The sequence below is a fragment of the Macaca fascicularis genome, chromosome 3 (assembly GCF_037993035.2).
Source record: "Macaca fascicularis isolate 582-1 chromosome 3, T2T-MFA8v1.1".
Taxonomy (NCBI): domain Eukaryota; kingdom Metazoa; phylum Chordata; class Mammalia; order Primates; family Cercopithecidae; genus Macaca; species Macaca fascicularis.
In genome coordinates this window covers 171,258,355-171,267,340 of record NC_088377.1, presented here as the reverse complement: position 1 = coordinate 171,267,340, position 8,986 = coordinate 171,258,355, and positions in this window count along the sequence as shown.

Here is an 8,986-nt window from a genome sequence, read left to right as displayed (position 1 = left end):
GGCAGAGGTGGGGGAGTCTGAAACCATCTGTAGGGCCATCCTGAATGGTGCTGTGGGTTGGAAAGGCCCAGCCAGGCTCACAGCGCACACTTGGGGTGAGACCTGGGCTGGCAGCACAGGGCCTGGCCTTCTGCTACAGGTTCTGAAGGGGGGCAGCTCCAGGCAGGTGGGGTGCCCTTGAGGTCAGCCTGGGCGTTTCCGAGGGGGCTACCATCCCTGGAGCTGGAGCCTGCTGTGGAGTGGGTCATCTCTGAACAGCTCCAAGAGGAGGAGGACACTTAGTGGGGCTGGGAGTCGGAGGGCATGTTTCAGATCTGCCCCTGGAAGGTTCTGAAGCAGAGGCCAATGTTCCCTTTCACACACCACACCCTGGTAATGTAGTTTCCTGGGTCCCTGGATCTGGGCTATGACTAACTGGCCTATGCTGTCCATCTGGGTGTCAGGTGACATTACATATGTAATCCCAACAGTTCCCACCTCAGCCCTGTGGGGCTTGTAATTTTTTAAAATAGTTATCTCATATATGGGGAACCTGAGGCTCTGAGAGGAGAGGAGAGGCTGAAGAGGTTGGTGAGTGGTAGAGCTGGGTCCCTGTGGCTCTTCTGCCACCAGCCACACCTTCCATGGAGGCCCCCAGGGCCTGGAGTTGTCTCAGCTCTGAATCTACAGGCCTGGGCTCCCAAGGATGCCCCAGATGGCAGAGACTGAGGCTGGGAGGCCTGGACCTAGTCTGTCAAAGCTGGGGAGAGCCTGGCCAGCCAGGCTCGCCCCATGTAAAACCTGGTGGTCAGCTATCAAGCAGGACGCCAGTGGCCGACTTGGGATACTGACCAGCTGGGAGCTGTCCTTCCCTAGGTCACTGGGCCAGCCCCTGATGGGGCTGCTTCTCCCCAGGGAACCTCAGGCAAGGGCTGGCGGACTTAGCCCAGATCAGTGAGAGTCATTTTAGGTGTCTGAGCCGGGAGTGCCAGGGTGGGGGATGTGTGCGGTTGAAGCTGGCAGCTGGAGGATGACGGGTCCAACTGACTGAGCAGCAGGAACATGGTGACCAATGCTGCCTGCCTGGGTGCCCTGGGGACTGCCTTGGGTGGGTTGGGCCATTTTTTTTCTTGCCAGTTTGCTATCACCAAACAGGGAGGAGCCCCCAATAAATTCCCTCTGGGGTGTGGTCCCTGTGTTTCTCTGTAGAAGCTCTCCAAGCCCCTGCAGAAAAAAGGAGGTGCTTGTTTATTTCAGGATAGAAGGGGACTTCTGCCGGGGTGAGGTGTCCCTCTAGCTGGGTCTCCCTTCTGATGGCCCTAGCTCTCCCTCTGCCCCTCAGAACCTGGCTGACCCGTGCCCCACCCTGTCTCTGCTCCAGCTCTCCACCCCGGGTGCTTCCTTAGGGCGCCCCGCTACAGGTCCCATGGGATAGGAAAGAAGGGAGTTCCTGGCCTGAGTGAGAATGAGCCCTGGAGGTGGGGTGGGCACAGAGACCCAGCAAGTGGGGTTGGAAGGCCCCTGGCAGTGACCGGTGCTAGAGCTTGTCCCTGGAGCCTCTGAAGTGTCTGGCCAGGGTTCTGCTCCTTCCTGCCTAGCAGGGAAGGCCGGATGACAGAAGCTGCCCTCAGCCCCTGGGTGGTCTGCAGCTGGGCTCTACCCCCTCACACCTGCCCAGGTGGGCGCCTTTGCTGAGCCCGGAGTGCAGGCACTGGTGTGGGGGCGTGCCTCCGCCAGGCGTCAGGCCCGGCTGCTCTGGGGCCCTGCTCCAGGAGGATCTCAGCCAAAACTAATTTCTAGTTCTCCTAATTTACCTAGATCCGGGCCAGGCCTGGGTGGTGAGTTCCCCCACAACAGTGACTATCCCAGAGAGTGGGGGACACTGCAGCTGGCCCTCCTCCCCAAAGATGCAATTTCCCACCACCGATGCTGGGGGCACTTAGGATGGGAGAGGGCCCCTCTTCACCTCCCCACCCTGCAGAACAGGTCCTGGATCCTCCCTTGTGTGGTTTCCAGAAGGTCTGTGAGATTGGCAAAAGGTTCTGTCCATGATCTGTCCAATGGTGTCCAGTGTCAGTCAGGAACGCTGTCCTGCTGCAGCGAAAGCCTTTCTTCTGGAGTGAGAGGGTCCCTGAGAAGCACTTTTTGCTTTGTTTTTCTGTTTGTCAAAAGCATCGGCTCCCAGGTGCCCGGGTTTAGGGCGTCCCCCATGTCGGGCATCTTGCTTGGTCTGAGTGTGTGGAGCCACAGGAGGGGCGGCTCCCTGGAAGGCTATGTGAGTGGGTTTTCCAGACTCCCAGTCCTCCCCCACCACTCCATTTGCTTATTCAATCCAGGCCATTATCCCAGTCTCTGCCTGGCCTCAGGCGGGTCGAAATGTGATCCGGCCCCATTGATCGCCCGCAGCCCCAGGCTGCCGATGGAGCCCGACTGGTGCGGCCACAGCTGGGTGGGGAGGAGGACAGGACCCCCCACACACAACACTGGAGGAGGGTGGGAGTGGCCTCCTCACCAAGTCCCAGGCTTGGGGCTCCATGAGATCAAGAGAGTCCAGTGTTGCTGATGTCCCAAAGCAGGCCTGCCCACCCTCAGAGGCTTCCAGGGTTGTGCCTCTGCTCAGAGGCCAAACCTTCCCCACCAGGCCTCTCCTTTCGGGGCAGAGGTGTCCTCCCCAACACCCAAGTCTAGGCTGCCGGTCGGTTGGGTGCCACTGAGGTCCTGGACTTGGCCCTGGGGATGGCCTGAATCTGTTTGCATCTTTTTTTTTTTTTTTTGAGACAGAGTCTTGCTCTGTTGCCCGGGCTGGAGTGCAGTGGCACGATCTCGGCTCACTGAAAGCTCCGCCTCCTGGGTTCACGCCATTCTCCTGCCTCAGCCTCTGAAGCAGCTGGGATTACAGGTGCCCGCCACACGCCCGGCTAATTTTTTGTATTTTTAGTAAAGACGGGGTTTCACCGTGTTAACCAGGATGGTCTCGATCTCCTGACCTCGTGATCCACCCGCCCCGGCCTCCCAAAGTGCTGGGATTACAGGCGTGAGCCACCGCGCCCAGCCATCTGTTTGCATCTTAAGCCATCATCCCATCTCACTCCACCCTAAAGGGCAGGGAGGATGCAAGGGGCGGTGGCGGCATCTCAGTGGTACTGCCAAGTCAGCTGCTCCCCGAGCTGGGGCTTGTTTGGGAATGAGCCTGCTTATGGTGGGCTCATACTGCCCAGGAGGCTTGAGGGCAAAGAGTTCCTTCCAGGTTGCAGGGGAGGCATGGGGGTGCAGGGTGGGGGCAGGCAGCCTGCACCCTTACTAAAGACTTGAGATGCCTTCAGGGGGCTTCAACACCCGTTGGGAAAGGACCTGGCCTCTTCAGGGGAAGTGGGAACACAGAAGTGTGCTGTCCTTGGGTAAGCGACTGGTGGTCTGGGGAAATGCCACTCCGAGAATCAGATCGCAGCCAGCCCTCAAAGGGTCTGGGTGTGCATGGGCAGCTGGCTGTGTGCAGTGGGTTCTGTGGTCAGGAGAATGCCCTCTGGATGGGGAGGTATTTGGTTGGTTTTAGCTTGGCCCATTCCTGGGTAGAAGGTCCCAGCCCCACTGTTTGTCCACTGCTTTTAGAGAAGAGGCCTTGGCAATGGAATGCTCTTCCTCCCTTGGACTTGATAGGGAGGAGGAATGTTTTGTGCAGCACCTCCCCTCTCTCCCTTTGGGGTGGGCAGCCTGTGAGCTTTAGGCTCTGGGGAATGGCTTGGGAGCATCTCCCGGGATTAAATGGGGCAGTCACATGGGCTTAGTAAATAGCAAAACCCAGCCCACATTAGCCGTCTCTTCCCCAGTGCCCGGGGGCAGGGCTCTCTGGCCTGGCTTGTGCTGGTTCCCAGAGTCCCTGCAGTCAGGTGCTGGGAGTGGAGGTGCCCTCGGGTTCCCCTGGGAGTGGTGACCACAGCTGGGGCCTGGGTTGGATCCTGGTTGTTGCCCTAGGGATGGTGTCTGGCCATGCCTGCTCACAGGGACTGCAGGTTACAAACATGAGGGGAAGGGAGAAGAGGGGGCTGAGGAGGGACCGGGACCAGCAGGCAGGGGGACTGTGGGGTTTGGCCTCCACACCAAGGCGACCCTGCAGGAAGGACCTTGTCACAGCTGTGGGGATGGGTGCGTCTGCCCTGGCCCTGCCTGGGCCATCCTAACTGTCTGTCTCTTCCTCAGCACAGACCGAGGCCTCCTCAGCTCCCTGGTCCCACAGCTGCTTGCCTCCCCCTGTTTTTGGCAATGGTAGAACTCACACTGGTGAGGTAATGGGATCCGGTGGTTCTAGACTTGCCAACTACGGGGCGAGGGCTCAGCCGGCACCCTGTGAACAGCTGCCTAGGGAAAGGCCGGCCGTGCTGGACCTGCTGCTCCACGAGGAAGGAGGGGACTCGGGTCCCAGGACTGCTGGGTAGTGGCAGAGGGCAGGTGCAGCTGGAAGTGGCACTCGGTGTTTCCCTGCATCCCCCTGAGGTCACAGGTCCTCAAGTCAGCTGGGAAGCTGTTCTCTGGCCCTCAGGTGGTGCTGCCAAGAGGAGCTGGGGTCCGGCTCTGCTCCAGGCTATGGCCCTTGAGTCTGAATTGGGGAGTGAGGGAGCTGGGGGATGTTTGGTTTCAGGGCTCTGACCTGGCTCCTCTGGGTGGTAAACCTTCTCACCTCCTCCCCTGGAAGGCCTTGTTCAGGGTGGGCTCTGGGGCCCTGAGGGAGGGTCTCCTAACCTTCCACAGGTCACCAAGAGTGGTTCCTTCCTGGGCTGTTGACTGGAAGGATGAGGGCAGGGAGGGCACGCCGTGCATCATGGACATCCGGCCATCCTTCTGAGGCCATGGAGGGCCAGATGGGATGAGCCTCCAGAGATGTGCGGGAGGAGACTGTACAAGTCACTTGTGTAAATGCAGGACTGGCCCCCTGGGGTGCAGGTGGCCCATGGGCTGGACCTCTGTGCCTCCAGCTCTCCGCTTCATGGATGGGCTCCTGATGCCTCAGAGCCTGTGACAAAGCCTCCACTCACCTTCCCAGAGTCTGTGTTTGCAGTGGGAGCTCCCCTGAGCCCAGCCACAAGGTGATGGGACCCAGCTCTGGGGTCGGAATGAGTGGCAGTTCCCAGAGAGTTGGGCTTGGTGGGCAGAACTGCTGGGGAAGTCCGGCCCTGGAGCCTTTCTTGTGCCTGCAGGTGGCTCAGGAGCCAGTATGGGAGCTGCACGTGTGGTTGAGAGGGTGTGGGTGCAGGTGGAAGTGTGTGTGTGAGTGTGACCTGACCTGCGGTGCATGGTGCAAACGCAAATGTGAAGGCCTGCCCCCTGCTCCCCAGCCCTCGGCCTGCCAGCCTTCCTTCTCTGGTGCTCCCCATCCCCCAAACCCCTCCTATCAGCCCCCATCAGCCCTCCTTTCCCCTCACCTGCCCTCAGAGGGTCATGTGTGGTTCCATAACCCACCAGCCCCTGTGACGGGGCAGGGCGGGCAGACGTCCGTCTGGTGGCTCCAGGCTTGACCAGCTCAATGCAGCTCACTGCGCTCTTTTGGGAAGACACAGGCTGAGTAGGGAAGGTCTGAGCCCGCAGCTGTTGAGACAGAAAGAGAAGGGAACTGTCCTCCTGCAGGATGCACCATGCATGTTATATGCTGTGGGCACACATGGATGCTGTGTAAATAGGCTGGCTCTGCAGGGCATGAAGAAGGCTGCCCTGAGCCAGGGCCACACGGCACCTGCTGGGACATGGGGAGGGGTGGGGAGTCCTGGAAGATGAGTCACCCTCAGGGAGAGGAGGAGACTCCTGTTGGAGAGCACACAGATTTCCTGGGGTCCATGCTGGGCTGGAAGACTGGCCATCTTAAGGCTGCATTTGTTCCCGAACCTACAGACCATGGGAGCCACACAGGCAGAGGGGGTGTGATCAGATGTATGTTGTGGCAGGATGGCTCTTGCGGCTGTGTGCAGCATGAAAGGAGGGGTTGGACTCTGCCATTAGGTCCACGATGGCAGAGGCAGCAGGCGCCATGGGAGAAGGACCTTGGATACATGGCCAGGAAGGTGAGTGGGGGTCTGCTGGAGTCCAGGGCCTGAAATGGCTCTGCTCTCTGTTCTTAAGCTTGTAAATAACAAAACCAGGAGACGTGGGCTGAACGGTTTAGCCTAGTGATCAACAGCAGTGTAATCGCGGTGCCCAAGTGCTACTGATAAGTGCTAAGCATGGAGGAAAGGTCAGTGATTAGAATGCGTTTTACAGTCCAAGCCGGCGTGGAGGAGCCCTGCGTCATCATCGTCCCCCCACCCACGTAGCCTCATTCGGCTGGTGCGGCTGCTGGTGTTCCATGCTGGCAGGAATAGAATTATTATGTGGCCTCAGCAGGGTGGGCGCTGAAGAAGAAATCGGGGGCTTTGGCAGATTGAGTCATAGTAAAGCTACTGATCTTTGAGCATGGACTGTGCTACATTTTCTTGATTTCAGTGAATCCTCACAACCACGGGCAGAGCACAGATGAGCAAACAGGATCAGGTCGATGAAGTCTTCAGCCAAAGTGACTGGTGGAGCAGGGAACTCGGGCCCTGGCAGCTGCTCCCAGAGGCTGCAGGCCCCGTGCCACACAGCCAGGGGAGGGGCTGCACTGTGGCCAGTGGACCCTGACCTCCCTGGTGTGCCTTTAGCCCCTGCAGAGACTTCTGCCTTTCCCTAGGAGACATGGTTGCTGGGGGTGGCAGAGCTGGAAGCAGGGTGGTGGGAAGGCAGGACTGACCAGTGGGATGGCCCCCACGGAATGGAATGTCCCAGCTGCCATCACCACTGCCTCCTCCCCGTCTCTGTCCTGCCCTGCTCCACTGACCGTCCTCTGAGCTAATCTGACCACAGTATCCCCACCCTCTTGGGATAAGCCCAAGCGCCTTACCTGGTTTATGGGGCCTGGTATGACCCAGCCTTGCCATGCAAACTACCCTCCCACTCCCCCCCACACCTGTCTTCCTGCTCGCCAGGAAGAAATTATTTCACCTTCCTCATGCAGCCTGCCCTCCCTGCCAGCTCCTCCTCCCTTTGAAGCTGGTCAGGCAGCATCTCTCAAATGCCCTGTGCACACCTTCCCAGGCTGCCGGTGCCGAAACTACAGGGCTAGGGGTGAGGGTTGATGTTAGTGGGCCAGCTTCACCCATCAACTGGAGGCTCTTTGAGGCCAGGCTGCATCTCACTCACACTTTCATGCCCAGGGCTGGCCTCGGCCTGGTATGGTGCCTGGCATGTGGCAGAGAGGCAGTGGAATTCCACAGACCTGGGTGATGCATTCTGACTTCCATACTCTGCCTAACCTCTGACCTCAAGCACCTCCGAAAGTCTGGTCGCTCCCCAGAGTCTCAGTTCCCGCAGTGGAAGGGACGCTCGTGCATGGGTAGCCCATGGGCCCCCTGAAGTCATAGGAAGGGCTGCCTGGCTCTGACCAGGGTGCACAGATGGCTCCACAAGGCAGCTCTTCCAGGTCAGGCAACTGGAACCTGGGCACCTTTTGGAGCACAGAGTAAGTGTGTGCAAAGTACCATCAAAACCACATGTGAGAATCTCCCACAAAGACCATCTTTCCAGCAGAAAGAAAATGGCTGCATTAAGATCCATATATATATATATATATATATATTTTTTTTTTTTTTTTAGTGGCGTCCAACATTCCTGCAGGGGAAGAGGCAGGCTGTTAGGGCTGAACTTATCTGATCTTTTTTTCTTTTTCGTTTTCTTTTTGAGACAGAGTGTTGCTCTGTTGCCCAGGCTGGAGTGTGGTGGCATGATCTTGACTCACTGCAAACTCTACCTCCTGGGTTCAAGCCTCCTATTCTCTTGCCTTAGCCTCCCAAGTAGCTGGGATTATAGGTGCCTGCCACCAGGCCTGGCTAAGTTTTGTATTTTTAGTAGAAATGGGGTTTTGCCATGTTGGCCAGGCTGGTCTCGAATTCGTGGCCTCAAATGATCCTCCCGCCTTGACCTCCCAAAGTGCTGGCGTTACAGGCGTGAGCCACTGTGCCTGGCCCCCATCAATATTCTTGTTAAACACTAACAGCAAAGGGCCGGGCTTCCTGCAGGAGGCATGGCACCCAGTGTTGATGGGCCTGTCCTCCTGGTACACACAGCTCAACGAGGGTGCTGGGCCGGGCACGGTTACAAGCCCCACTGGGCAGTGTGGATGCGGCAGGTGTGTGTGGTACAGACAGGAAGAGGTGCTGGGGCTGGGGAAAGGCGTGGCCTCCAGGGCTGGGGTGGTGCATGGGCTCTGAGTGGAGGGAGCACCTACATTGAGCCTGAGTGGAGAGAGAGGGGGGAAGCATCAGGCCGCAGGGGGAGGAATACGGGGCAAAACGTGGTGCCTGGAAGGACAGGCTGCAGCCAAGTTAGGGCAGCAGATTCCCAGAGGAGAATCATGAGAGATGAAGGTTGTGAAGGCCTTGACGTTGCCCCTCAGTCTAGGCTCAGTTTGGAGGGCACCGGTGCTGTGGTGTGAGCTGGACCAGACCGGGGCGGTCTGGCTACCCAGGGCCTTTCTGCGGCTTACTCGCTGTATTGCTGTGCACTGGAAGACATTTCAAAACACGTAAGACCCAGGATTTTTGGTTTTCATTGGGGGCCACTCAGGAAATCCAGTTCACTCCATTTCTGGAAACAACTCACCCATCTCCAGCAAAATGGAAACTGGAGATTTTAGCTATGAAAGATTTGGGTGGGAATGTGAGGCTATTTTCAAGTAGTTGAAGGAATTCTAGTTCTCGGTGACTTAAGAGAGCAGAAGCAGGGGCAGTGGCAGACCCCAGACAGGCACGTTCTGTTCTGTACATCACACACAGCTTCCTGCCTGTGCCACTGAGGGCCTCGGGTCTGAATCCTCCATCTCTGGAGATGGCCAAGCAAAGGTGCTGGGGTAGGATGCCAGCCTCAGGTGGGGACCAGATCAGATGCCCTGTCAGCATGACAATCCTGTTTATGTCGAGGCTGGTTCCTCACCCAAGTTGGGGCCTCT